Below are 14,965 nucleotides of genomic sequence, written 5' to 3'. Positions count from 1 at the left end.
TTTTTTTTTTTTTTTTTTTTTTTTTTTTTTTTTTTTTTTGGTACCAGGGATTGAACTCGGGACCTTGTGCTTGCAAGGCAGGCCACCGAACCACTGAGCTAAATCCCCGGCCCTCACATGGTGTCTTTGGTTGCAGAGAGTCAAGTGCAGCCACTCTTGGCAGAAATCCTCTGTCCAGTGCTGATAGTGAACCATCTTTTCACTACTCATACTGTCAAGCAGAGTAGAGAAAGAGGAGTGTTCTTACCGGTCAGGTGAGGATTTCCTACCACTTTTTCTTCAGAGAGTAATAATTTGGAGTAAACTTGGGCTGGGTGGCTTGCTAGACCAGTGGCCTACACGAAGGAAGGCCTGAGTTCTCTGCAGTTCTGCTCTCTCACTCCAGGAAACCTCAACATGCATGTAGTTGTTTCTGATACATTCCCTGTCTGTCTTATGTGGGCAGGCTCAGCCTTGACCCATCAGAGACACACCCTAGGCTCATCGAGGTGTACATTGTGAGATGTGCGTATGAGAGAGGATAGATGTGACAGTTAATTTTTGCTGTCAACTTGGCTGGATTGAGGGATGCTAAGAAAACTGGTACAAGTTACTTCTGGGTGTGTGAGAGTGTTTCCTAAGAAGACTGTTGTGTGGCTCAGTGAACTGTGTGTGGAAGAGTCACTTTCCAAAGGACTGGGGCCAGGCGGAATGAAAAAAAGCAGGGGGAAGATTTTGCTCATATATGTTCCTTGATTAGGTGCATTTTTTTCCCCCTGTCACTTTTAGCAGAGGACATCGTAATCCAGATTCTTTAGCCTTTGAATAACTACTTGCAGTAACACCTCTCCAGGGGGACATTTTAGGCCTTTAGCCTCAGACTAGGGCTGCATCACTGGTTCCTGTTGTTCTGATGCTTCCAGCTTCTTGGACTGAGCAGCTACTGGATTCTCTAGCTCTCCAGTCTTCAGTTGGCTATTATGGGACTCTCTAGCCCCTGATTATGTAAGATAATCTAATATTCTATTGGTTATATTTCTCTGGAAGACCCTGACCAATCCATAGGATCGCAACTTCTGCCTCCTTCCCTGCCTTTTGTTGACTGTGTCACCCATGGTCTAGTTCTATTCATCTCACAGTCATATTGTATTTACAAATGCCTCATCTTCTGCCCTGCCATACCTTCTTCCTATTCTCTCTGGCCCCAAATTTTCACATGCAATAGGTCCCTTGGGTTGTTGCTAGACCTCAGAGATGACAAACGCTATGTCATCAGGAGGCCTCACTATGCTGGTTCTGAAACAGCCAGTAGAAGATGTGAACACTGTAGCCAGCTGGAGATGTGGGCATGAGCCCTCTTGCATACTAGCTTTTTGAGACAGGTCTTTAAGTGCAGACATGTACGGTTTTCATTTCCTTGACTTTGACCAGTGGAACTCTTCAATTTTAGCTGATTTCTACCACCTCTGCTGTATAGAAAAGTAGACATGAATGGACCTTCCCTGGCTCTGCTCCAAACATTTGGAATTCAATCTTTGAATTTAGGAAAATTACTTAGCCTGTGCCTTCACTTACACTACATTAATTTGTTTCTTCTAGGGAGACCATGAATAGCTCTCAATTACTTTTGCAATAAGGAAGGGCATAAACAGGTCTTCTCAACCATGTTACTATTGACATTTTTGTTGGATAACTGCTGTAGAAGGCTAACCTATATACTGTGTAGGATATTTAAGGAGCACCCTTGGTCTCTACTTACTAGATGCCAATAGAGCTACCTCCATTTCCCTTTAGTGGTGATTAAAAATGTCTGTAGACATTGCCAATCCCCCTTCCTCTGGGAAAAATTTTGCCCCCTGCTAGAGAGCTACTGGAGTGGTTTTGTGGTCATTAATTTTACATGATGTCAGGAAGAAAACAGAGATCTAGAGGTTATCTCTATCATTATTTTACTTGGCTCCCGAAGGCCTGGCTTCCTGAAGGAAACATGCCATGTGAATGTGGACTTCATTCACTCTTCTCTATTTTCAAATAAGACCAGACTTAACTATAAGAATATGGCCTTGTGGGATATTTTCCTTTGGGTAAATTAGCAAGCATACTGAGTGTCAACAAACAATATACTATATGATTCATGAGACTTGCCATTGAGTTGAGAGGTATACCAGGGTAAATCAGGTACAGCTCCTGTTCTTAAGGTTTCTTTATCTAATAGTTGAGAAAGACATGGGCATAATTAACAGAAAACACAGTTATGGTAGTGACATGGCTGGGAGATACTTAAAAGTAGTGTATGTTCAGGCATCACCTTAAGACCAACTATTTTTATACACTGCCACTTTCAGCATCTCTGTGAGTGTCCAGAAAGCAGGTTAGATGAAGTAACTCTTACTTAGGTTACAGAAAAACTGTAAAAGCAACACGGGGTTCCTAGTACCCTTCATTAACTTTCTTAATATCAACATTTTATATAACCATGGTATAATTATAGAAACTAGAAAATTAACATGGACCTAGCAATATTAACCACTTATAAATTTTATCTGAATTTTATCAGTTATCTCACTAATGCCCCTTTTCCTTGTTTCAGATCCATTCCGAGATCCCACATTGCATTTAGTTGTCATGTCTCCTTGTCTCATGAAATCAGTGACAGTCTCTATTTGTTTTTCATGACTTGGACACTTTCATGTAGAAAGTGATTTGGGCTTGTCTGATGTTTTCTCATAATTAGATTGTTCTGCATTTTTGGCAAGAGTCCCACGGAAATGATGTGAAGAGGTGTATCATGTCAGTGTGTCTTATTACTAATGATGATATCTTTGATCACTTCATTAAGACAGTGACTGCCAGGTTAGTCCACTATAAACTTAGTATTATTCTCTTTGTAATTAATAAGTACTTTATGGGGAGACACTCTGACACTGCTGGAGTGTCCCGGGCCCAGCACAGTTTTGTTCACCCACTTTTCCATCCATCAGTGGTTCTCGCTTGTCACAATTGCTGCTGTGTATTTACTTCATAACGATTTTCTACTTCTATTGCTTCTTTCATTGGAATTGTACTGTAGGAAACATATTTCTGCTGAATGTGGGGGGCACATATCTTACAATTTCAGCTATTCTGGAAGCTGAGACAGAGGAAAGCAAGATCAAGCAAGACCAGTCTGAGCAACAGTTTTGAAATAAAAAGGGTTAGGGGACAGAGATTTAGAGTGGTTCCTCTGCCTGCCCTGAAAGCACAAGGTCCTGAGTTTGATCCCTGGTACTGGAAAAAAAAGGCGGGGGGGTGGTGTTGGGGATGTAATTTAGTAGTAAACCACTGGGTTCAGTCCCTGGTATTGAAAAAAAAGTTTTTTTATTCTCTTCCATTTATTTAGCTACATATTTCAGAATGGATTCATGTATATTTATTGCATTAAACCCATAAGTCACCTTTAATCCTGCTGCTGTAGTTGTGAATTTCATCCTTCTTCATCTTTTTTTTTTCTGGACCACTACAATAGCCTCCTAACTGGTCTCCTCGCCTCGAGCCTTCTTTCTTTTAAGGCTGACCACATGTCCACCTGAGGCAGGGTAATGCCACTGACTGTGCCACAACTCCTCAGTTGCTATCTTCTGCCTATAAGATCCTTTGAATGGTAACATAACTAATGACAACTAACATTTGTTGAATATTCACTAAGTGCTTTACGAGCACAATCCACCAAATTCTGACAATACTTGCACGAGTGGGGCAATATCGTCTTCAGCAGCAGCAATATTCTCACAGTGTAGGTGAAACAACTAAGGCACAAAAGCATTGGTAACATGTTGAGCATTGCTAAGTGTTGAGCTCACACTCTCAGCTACTGGCCTCTATGTTTTGCTAAACAGGTCCTTAATGATCTGACTGTAGCTGCTTCTTCAGCCGCATTTTCTGTCAGTCCTAGCATTCTTTGCACTTTCCATAAACAGTGCTTATAACATAAGTGGGATTTCTCACCCAGTGTTCCAGAGGGTCCAGATGACATCTTGGCTGCAGCAGTGGTAGGGACATCAGTATATATAGTGATATAATTGCCTAAGTAGAGGCCAACTCCCTTACCATTGTTGTAAGCCTGGTAGTTCAGTATAGACTACTGGATTGCAATTGTGACCTTCTACCCATAGGTTATCCAGTTCTCCTTTAGCATTCCTGACAGGTAAATCTCTGCAAAATTCTTCCTGAGCTTCCAGTCTGTGATGATGCTTTTCTCATCAGATACTCTCAGAGAGACCCCAATAAGTTAGTTCTACTTTAGATCCACAGCAGTATTAACTTGTGGTGCAGGGTCAGGCACTTAACCAGTTATATGCCTTCAATGCTTGGAAAGTTGCCTTTTATATAATATGTGCTCAATTTGATTCCAGTGCAAGTTAACACAGGCCTCAAATTCATTATCTAAAACCATTTGGGCCATATGTGTTTTAACAACAAAATGTTCAGATTTTAGCAAGATATTATAGTGCATAAGCCCTGTAATTCATACTATCCCCAGTGGGGTCTGGGAAGTGTTCCATAGTTAAAGTGACTAATGTTTTTATGGTAACATATAAGAATATTCTCAGGGAGTAAGTAAACATTTTAAACATGATACGTTCTATCAATAAATTCCAAAAAATGTTTTTTTTTCCCACTTTCCTAGATCTTTTGTTTTGGAATTGCAGATAAAGGACTGAGCACCGATATTAAGGTATCAATAGATGATGACACAACTTTTTTCCTTATAGTTGAGATTAAAGGCACCTCTAGAGATGAGAAAACTGAGGTCCCTGGCAGTTGTGAACAGCTAAGTTATGTAGCTCCACCCAATGATGAACTGAGAACTGAGTTGACAAGATGAATAGAACAGGTTGGAGGCAACTGCAGTTGCCCAGAATGGAGGTCCCAAGGGCCTGACTTGGGGTGCCGGTTAAGCAAGGGCCTACTTTGATGAGCTATGTTGCAAACAGACAAGCATAGAACCTGAGTGGGAGGTGTTTCAGTCTGACGAATCAGATGTTCTCAGGCTTTGTGCTCCATGGCTTGGGAGAATGGTGTGCCTTCAGCAGAGCTAGCGTAGTGGGTAGTGGGCTGAAGACAGAAGGAATGCATTTGGGCCTGTGGAATGTGCCTATAGCCATCCAAGTGGAAATAAGTTTTGAGAATAAAAAATAAAATGAATCTGTTTCTGAAGTGATATATGGCATGCAGATTCTTATCATTAGTCATAGATATTTTGATTATTATTACTCTATCACTTTTCAAGCATCCTTATCATTAGCCTTCAATCTCCTGCTGCCCAAGGCCAGGGCAATTCTCAAACCAATATTTACCCAGGTGTGAAGACTGATCTGTCCCCAAATTTCCCAGAAAGCCATCACTGTGTCTGTCACTTTGCATTGTCAGCCTATAAATGGTCACTTATTTCTTGAAAAAATGGGTTTGTCTGTAAGTGTGTGATTGGAGCTCAAATTTCACTTGGGGATGAACATTTCCTGGGTAACTTATGAATTTTGGGAAGCAGAAGACTGAGTGGATATACAGCAGTGTCAGGCTTGGGTAAGTCATAAAGCTCATGGTTAGGTTTAGTAAAATTATAGAGCTGGAAATAGTCACAGAAGATAAACCTATCCTCTCTTTCTTCAGCCAAGATGAAAGCAGCCAGTGACCACCAGCCCCTGGTCGGAATGGCTGTCCTCACAGGTATAGGGCTGGTTACCTCTTCTCCTTTCCTCTGTTCACGCAGTGGGGGAGGAGCTGGGGAGAGACCTCGACTAGACTGTCACACTTCCTACACAGAGGGGCTGTCTGGTCTTCAGGAAGCTCCTGTGAGACCTTACTCTAAAGGGCTGCCTCATGCTGAAAGGACTGGTGCAGCCAGCTAGGTAGTAGTTGTTTGGGAGTTCCAGAGGACTGGACATGGATACTCTTGTTTCCTGCTTCTCTGCTTTGTACTTCTCTGTTTGTTGGTGAGACTGGGAGCTCCGTGGAGCTTTTCAGGGCTAGGATGCAGGGAGAAGAGAAGGGGATTACATAGAGAAGGAAGGTAAAAATTGGCTAATTTTAGTCAACTTTACTTCAGTTCCCAAGGATTGCTTTGGGTAGATAGTTACCAGGGAATGAGTCTTGCTTAGTAATGGGAAAGCTGCATGGAAATGCAACAGTGGCACTGAGGTGTGGTCAGGTCTTCCCACAGGACTCCAGAGTTTCTGGCTCTCACTAAAGTCTCATTCTGTCCTTGCCTGGCAACTGCTCTGTGTTCTGGAGACCTGGGTGTGGGCAGCTACCTGCTTTCCCAGTGGATTAAGCAGAATGCAGAACCTCTGAAGCTGATCTTAGTACAATGAGGGACTTGTACAAATGCACAGTGATTTTTCACCAGAACTGTTGAGTATATACTAAGATCGATTTACAAAAGATAATCTGATTTTAAATATTTATAACCATTTCTTACAGTGGATTCCATTTTTACCAAGTGTCCCCTAAACTTCTTTGGAGCAGATGAGTTAATTTCTCAAAGGGCATACAGGGAATTAGAGGACTTCAGTTCCTGGGGTTAGGTCAGAATTTAACTCTGGGACCTGCTCTATGTCTGACTTGCATCAGAGTGTTGATACATATGGGTCAATGGAAGAAATATACCAAAAAATGTTATCCTGAAGGGGATTTAAATCCACCTGAGCCACTAATTGTCAATCTAATGGACTACTGATTTAAGGGGGTGGTGGTTGCAGCTCTGTTGATAGTGGATTTGCTGGAGTAAGAGATGGAGTGAGTTCAGTAGGAAATCTACAAGCTTCCTTATTATGGTACTCTGATTCTCCCCTCTCTACCTGACTTCCAATGATCAACTGGCCCCATAGCCTCTTCTGGATCCTGAGTGGTGAGGGTGGGGCTGGCTAAGGCAGCGTTCCTAAAATTCCATCTCTCTCTCAGGAACTCTTGAGGAAATCCTGCAACACAGAGTTTCTCTGCTCTCCTTATCAAAGAGAAGGGTTTAATTCACTTGCTTATAAATAGGTGCTGTTTAGTAGTTAAATCTGGTGGGGGGCTGGGTTTAGAAGAAGCATGTTAGAGTTCTTGTTGATAAATATTATGTTGAAATGTGGTTCTACAGGCATAAGCCAACTTCTGGAAGATAGGTCACTTATTGTCCTCTCAATAAGTCCAGCTATAAAACAATTAGACTGAGGAATTAAAACACTGGCAAGAAATTAAAGTCATAGATCTGTCTCACAGTATGGCATGGTCAGATGTAGTTGTTGGGCATTATCTTGAAGACTCTACAGCCCTCTAGTCTTGAATGCACCTTGGGGAGCAGGGGAGGGTAGAAGGGCCTGGCCAGGGTATGCTGTTGCTATGGGCTGATTTTACACAAGGCTCCTCTGGGCATGCCCTGGCATGGCCACAGAGGAGAAGTCAGACCCTTGAGTACTAATGGTTACATCATTCAGAGTCCAGCCAGGGAAACAGAAGCCATCTATACTATTTCACACCGAAGGGACTGAAAGCAGGAATTGGTTTCAAAGGTGTAGGAAGGGCTGGAGAAGAAACAAGAAGAAGGTAGGTAATAGGCAGTAGAAGGAAAAAGAGGTTATGACCTGAGATTAGGGAGCTGCAAATCCCCCTGTGGTGAAGCCTGCAGCTGAGCCCATAGCCACACTGCTGGAACTGTCAAGAGGCACTTCAGCTGCCCCTGGAGGGCCAGGACTGGGAATTACTCCATCCCACTGCCAATCCAACAATGCCAGCCAAATGCCAGACCTCTGTGATGTCTGAGCAAAGAGCTGGAAGCTTTTCTCTATCTGTAATTTCTGATCTTTCTCCAGTGCCTCTCTTCTAACTGGAAGCTGCTTGAGAATCTGTGAAGTGTAGCTTGCAGACTCCTAGCCCCAGTGGCAATAAGGGGAGTAGAGATGGGATCCTGTGCAAATAAGAGGCAAATAAATGATTCAGAGTTCTTATAATAAAGGAAAGGAAGTAGAAATTAAGAGAGAAGTTTCTAACTTGGCTCAATGATGAGGGGACACGCTGGATTTAAAATCCATTGTGCCCTGAGATGTACTTTTGTTTTTCTATAGTCCTTTAGAAAGAAGAGATTATAGTTGAGGAAGATCATTATTTCATCCAGGACAGAAATCACCTTTTCAGTGCCTGGGGAAGGTGGCCCTTTAACTTTTTTTTTTTTTTTTTTTTTTTTTTTTTTTTGGTTTTTTGAGACAGGGGTCTCACTATGTAGTTGAGACTGGTCTGGAACTCATTACGTAGCCCAGGCTGGTCTCGAACTCACAGCAATCCTCTTGCCTCAGCCTCCCGAGTGCTGGGATTACAGGCGTGTGCCACCATGCCTGGCTCTATTTAACTTTTGCATGAATATTTCTAGAGAAGCTGGCTACCTCAGTGGGACAGCCAGTTCAGTTCATCTCATTGCATGGCAGTTGCATTCATTGGCAAGTACTTTATTGTGATTATTTTTGTCTTCAAAGGACCTGTACTCTGTACACTGTAGGTAGTTTCCCTGTGTTGCCTCTTCTTAGATTTGGGAAGCTCTATGCTATGCAGATGAGATAGGCTTTGGCTTCTATATATTCAGGATTGTATTTGTCCATAGATAACAGGACTCTCCTACCTCCATCCCAAAAGAAAAGTGACTCAGATAAATTTTAGGACCTGGGGGATTCAATAAAGAGTAAGTAGGGTGCTCTGCCCCATTCAGTTGTCAGGGGCCCAATCTCCTCCTGCATTTCTCCTTTGCCATCCCAAAAATGTAGCCCTTATCCTTACCATCCAAGGTAGTCTCTTATGGAAGAGAGAGAGAGAGAGAGAGAGAGAGAGAGAGAGAGAGAGAGAGAGAGAGAGAGAGAGAGAGAGAGAGAGAGAGAGAGAGAGAGAGAGAGAGAGAGAGAGAGAGAGAGAGAGGGAAGTTACCATTTGAAACCTCTACTTTCATTTGCTTGGCCAAAACTTGGTCATATGATCACAATCTACTGCAAAGAAGTCAGTGAGATACATTCTTTATCTGAATGGCTAACTACTTAGCCAAAAATTCTATTACTATAGAGAAGAATACAACAGATAACAGATTCTGGGATACTGGAGTGTTCTACAGTAGAGTCAAACTTTTGACTTAACAGAGGTGAAGTGATGTGCTAGGCCAGTGTATTTCATACTTTATGTGACATGAATCACCTGAAGAGATTTTAAGTAGCCACTGATGTGATAGATTCCACTGGAGCCTGAGACTTTGCATTTCTGTCTCACTTCCAGTTGCTACCCATACTACTGATCCAAGGACCACTCAGACCATGAGGTTCTGGTCTCTGGAAATGCCACAATGAATAGAATGGACAGAGTCTCATCTTGAGTCTCACAGATGGGGTCTAGTCCCAGCTTTTCTATTGGAAACCTACCTTTTTGGGAGACTGTGACATTAATAGAGCCTGGCTTCTAGGGGTATTTTCTGAATGTATACCCTCTTTCTCCCTTTGGGAGGCTTTCCTTCTGGCCATGAGGAGGGTGCTGATTGGGTCAGATAAGTGAGCTGTTCAGATCCAGTGCAGCACCTACAGACTGCAGAAAAAGGAGCAGTGGGGTCTCCTGAGAACCAGGCAGGTCTGCAGTGACTGTGGGTGGAGAGAGCCCATGGGGCACTAAAAGCAGCACCAAGGAAGCTTCTGGCTGGACCTGGGCAGTTCAGCAGAGAGCTTTCTTCTGTGCCAGGCAGGACGAGGGTCTGAAAGAAGCAAGGCTGCCACCATGGGCTTGCCCAACTCCCCATCTGCTCAGAGAGAGAAAGGACAGGGAACAGAGGCAGGAATTCAGGCAATTAATCCTTTATTTAAAGAATAATAAACAGCCAGATTTTACATACTGAAAGAGAGAACAAGGTAAAAGGGGTTAAAAACTAAAAAGCAAGGATGGCAGACACCAATTAACACAATGCTAATTGACAATTTCCCCAAGCTTCCATGAAACATGCCAGGCCGATTTCCCCAATTGCTAATTAAATCAAACCACACACACAATACTAATTTCCCTAACTTAGGGAACTCTGTAGACAAATAAAATGAGAAACTAACTTAAACAGTTTGTCAAAGTATGGGAAGAAGGATGAATGAAATTTTAACATGAATAAACTTTGGCTCCAAGTAAATTTGTTGAAAGTTCTGGCACATTTAACAAAGTATTGAGATATCCTGGTATCTCATTTCTAACACAGTTGCATAACCGCACTTCCCTAATCACAAAATAATCCACAGCAGTCCTCTTACACTTGTATTCTCTCCCTCTAGTGAAGGGTACCCAGCACATCATGGAAGTGACATGCAAATTGCACCATTTAAAAATTATAAAATACCTACTTAATTACAATTAAAAACAAAGAAATAACTTTTCTTTAAAATAGTCCCTGAGGTTCTCCGAGCTGGAGCCTGGCTTTGGGTAAAAAAGAAGCCAGTCACTTAATCACACAGCAGAGTGGAGCAGCGACTTGCCTTGGCTGGTTTTCACACAGCCTCTCTTCCCTTTCCCTCTCCTCCTCCCCCTCCCCCAAAGCTCTGCACACAATTTTGCTGAGCTCTGTTCTATCACATGGGCCCCATCCCTCCCTCTTCCCATCAGCCCCAGCTTTGAAGTGTTCCCTTTCACCTCTGTGCTACATTCAGGGCTCACTAGAAGCATCCCCATTAAATTAAACCATCACAGATCGAGAATGGGCCTCTCAGGTCATCTATCTAATTCTCTCATTTTACTATTGAGGAAACTCTTCCCAAGAGATTTAAAAGTGGCTAAGATCTAACAGCTGGCTTGAGGCCTCTGTTTTTTTTTTTTAATTATATAAGAGATATGTGATTATTTTAATAATCATAGCTAACACTCGAATAGTGTTTACTATGTGTCAGTCACAGTTCTATGGGCTCTAGAAAATTAACTGGATTGATCCCCATGATGATCCTGAGAAGTTCATATCATTATTTCCCCATTTTACAGGCCCAGAAAGCAAGTAGTAGCTGAGGTCACATCCCTAAGTGACAGAGCTGGAATCGACTGTGGAAAGATTGGCTCCAGATCCATGGTTTTAGCCACTCTATCCCACCACTTCTTTGTAGACTAATTAGAAAATACGGATATAAATAAAAGAAGGAAATGAGAAGTAAATATCACCTTAATAATGAAACTCAGACATCACCATTATTATAATTTGTTCTCCTTCTTATATTTTTTTTAAAAAGAGAATCATAAATGTTCCTGTGGTTGTCAATGATTCACCTGACTGCGCTTCTTTCCTTTAACACTATATTTTGAACAGCTTTCACATATGTTTATGTTTATACACACATGTACGACATGATCTTCAATGGTCAAAATGTACTCCACTGAATGGATGAGATACTATTTAACCTACACACCAAAGGTGACATTTACTCTCTCTTTCTTTCTTTCCTTCTTTCTCCCTTTTTAATAGGGTGTTATAATGAATGCTTTTATAGAGAAATCTTTACTTTTAATTGAATTACTTTAGGGTAATTCATTCACTGTTACATATATGGAAACTGGAAGTTCTGATGCGTGGGTAGGAGGGAGAGGTGAGTGGGGATCCTCAACGTGCAGGACAAGGGAGCAGGAGTTGCCACCCACAGTGGAGGAAACCCTGCCCTAAAGAAGATATTTTCCCGTATGTCCATTTTTTGTGCAGTTCTACTTTCTTTGGGGTCACTGAGGCAAGGGTCAGAGACTTGCCAGAAAAGGAGACTTACCTTTCCTGGTTATGGAGATTGTTCTCAGAGATTTAGTGATTATCTTGAGACAAACATGTGTTCGTTTTAGTAATCATTGTTATTCTTACTTTAGGGTAATGGCTATGCCATGGGGTATATGCCTGGTAGGATACGTGTTGGTGAACTTTGTTTACCACCTCCCACCCATCAACCAGAGGGGCAAGCAGATCTCTTTCTCCTCTCCTCCTGGGGTGCAGGCACAGGGACCAGTCACACACCGCTGGGAGCTAGATTCTAAAGCATTTTTGACCTTTTTTTTTTCCGAAGTGGCATCTGTAATGCATTTGTCAAGAGGGGAGCTGCTTATCTGTCCTTGTCCCTTTCTGGGACAAAAGCAGACCTGTCACTGTCAGATCAAGGGAACTCTGCAGTCTTGTGGAAGGACGGCCGAAAGTCCTTCTCATTCATTGTGATTTATCATAATCACTGACCCCTCCCCCAGGATGAAATAGGAATGAAATAGTAATGTGATAGGTTAATGCCGATAATTAAAGAGAGTTTAAGACCAGTGTGAGACTGAACTGTGTGTGTGGGTGGTTGGAATGGTTGTTTGATGTGAAAGTCAATGATTGAATTATTCAGAGAGAGTGATTTCCAAATGATAATTTTACACTTTACATAACTGATTCTGATTTATTATAGTGGCACCCAGTTGAGCTGCTTTAGTTCTAAAGGGCTGTTAGCTTTTGCATCCCCAACCCCTGGATTGAAGCAAACCCTGTCACTCCCCCACCCCTGAGCGCCCCCTCAAAACAAAACCAAACTGCTCTTGACTGAAATTTCACATTGTTATATTATCTTCCTCACTTGGTTTACCTTCTTGTCCCTCATAAGAGTTCATGGCTTGTTTGGCTTTGGGAGTTTTAATCCAGCAGATGGAGTGTGTGTGTGTGTGTGTGTGTGTGTGTGTGTGTCTGTGTCTGCAAACTGGCCTGCATATGTGGATAGTGAATGCCCTAGATAACCTGATCCCCTTTCCTCTTATGGTGGCTTTAGGTAAGCTTTGATCTTTTGTCTTTTATCCAGATGTAGGGCCAGGCTGGGGATAGGGCCCCCACAGGCCATTGGAATGAATATGACCCAGCAGTGTCTCCCTGCAATGCTACTTCACAAAAGAAAGGTAAGAGAAAGTGTGGGGGAGCCTAAGTTCAAGATCACTCCACAAGAAGGAATCTAAGAATGGGCACTTATGCCACCCAAGTCCATCTGAAAAATCATCGTACCATAGACCACTGGTGCTTCTCATCTAAATCTGTCTGCTGGGAGTGACCCGAACCAAGACGCAGATCTCCTGCTGCTCTTTTGGGGGACAGCCTGGTGTACAAGTGCCCATGACAGACAAGCTGGTCACTTATTCTAACATACCTGATTGTTAACACCATACCTTCAGTCCTTCCCTCATGACTTTGGAGCACCTGGGACACAGGATTGTTTATTCTTGTGGCGGGAAGAGGTGGGCAAGAACGATTCCTTCATTAATAAGCCCTAACTGAACATTGATATATAATGATACAGACAATGGGTAACGCTTGTTGAGTACTTACTTTGTGAAGGATACTGTTTCACAGACTTTATACTAACTTGTTTAATTCCCCAGAGCTCTCTCTAGGAAGTAGTCTTGTTTTTAGCTCCTTTTTATGCTTGGGGAAACTGAAGAAAACTCACGACCCTGAGCACCAGTGCAGTGTCTACACAGTGCTATGCCACAGCACCTGTCTTGGTGGGTGATGGATGCTGCAGTCTACACTTACTGGGCTGCTGAAGAGGAAGCCGTAGCTGGCCCCTCTGACGGCCAGCTGCTAGTCTGTGGTCTGTGGGTTCAGGGCAGGCAGGAATAAAGATGGGCATCCATGAAGATGGCAGAAAAGTGTAGGGGGAACTAAGAGAGTTTGGGGATCATGAGAAAAATTTTGAGTGAGTGGAAGGAAGGAAAAGGACAAGACACATTGATGGAATAAAGGGGGAGAGTGAAAGGGTTTGAGAGGTGGCACTAGAAAGACATTCTGGAATATTCGTCTCCCACTCTGGTCCACCACTTGGGTCAGATTTCTAAGAAGTCACTTCCTGAAAAAACTTTACATCTTAACCTATAGGACTTGTCAACTGGATGCTGCCCCTCTCTGCTTCAGTCTAATTGCAAGGATAATATTAACAGTGCTTCCCTTTTGAGACACCCATTGAGCTTGCAAAGCCTGTAACTGGTGCACCTCAAACTGGGGTTCAGGGACTGCTGGAGGGACCCAGTGATGCCCCAGCAACCCGGGGAATGAGTCAAGGCAGCAGAAGTTATGTAAGGTAGTAGCTAGTAATCAAAATATTACAGTTATGGAAAAACACCAATAAATTTGAGTAGAAAACAACGTTCTAATGAATTGCTAAAATGAAACAGATTAGGAACATTTTTTCCTTTCGATGGAGTTCTAAATTAAGACCCCCAGACCCTTAGAGAAGTGGATCTATTCTTCTCTGCCAGTTGGGGCATTTTAGGAGGGAGAGAGGAGTCAGGCTGCCTCTGACCTCCATTAGAGCAATAAGGCCTTGCCCCCTCACAGTGCCCTGTCTGTCTGACTCTGAGGTCAAGGGTTCCTTTGCCCCACTTGGACACTATGTACTAAACTCAGAGATAGAATGCCTTTCAGAAAGAGCTGGGACCCAGCTTCCCACCAGAAGAAGACAGGACCCCTTTAAGAAGAAAGAACAGACTGTCAACAAGATCAATAGAGACAAAAACCAAAAGACAAATGAGCACCTGGGAGAAGATATTTGCATGGCATTTAAAGGATTAATATGCTTAAAGTATAAAAAGGCATTAATAATAGAAAAAGTAGAAAATAAGTGTACCAAAAATCCATAGAACAATGGGCAGAAATATGAAGAAGTAATTTATCTCATATGCACCAATGTCTGGTAAACATTTTCAAAAGATGGTCAACATCACTGGCCATTAAAGAAATATAAACTAAATAATAACATGTAATTTTTTTCACCTGGTACTTTGAAAAAGTGAAAATAATTTGATGTTGGTAAGTATTCGGGGAAATGGTTGGATTAGTATAGTGTTGGTAGTAACGAGAATAATTTGGAATAGCTTTTCAGGTGAGTATGTTGGTTGGATGTATTAGAATTTGAGCTATTTTAATCTAAGACCTAAGAATAAAATAATAGTATTGTCTGTAAAAGCATATATGTATGTATATATATATATA

This window comes from Fukomys damarensis, unplaced genomic scaffold (genome assembly GCF_012274545.1).
Source record: "Fukomys damarensis isolate Sample0158 unplaced genomic scaffold, DMR_v1.0_HiC HiC_scaffold_2, whole genome shotgun sequence".
NCBI lineage: Eukaryota > Metazoa > Chordata > Mammalia > Rodentia > Bathyergidae > Fukomys > Fukomys damarensis.
Note: the sequence above shows the minus strand (reverse complement) of the source record.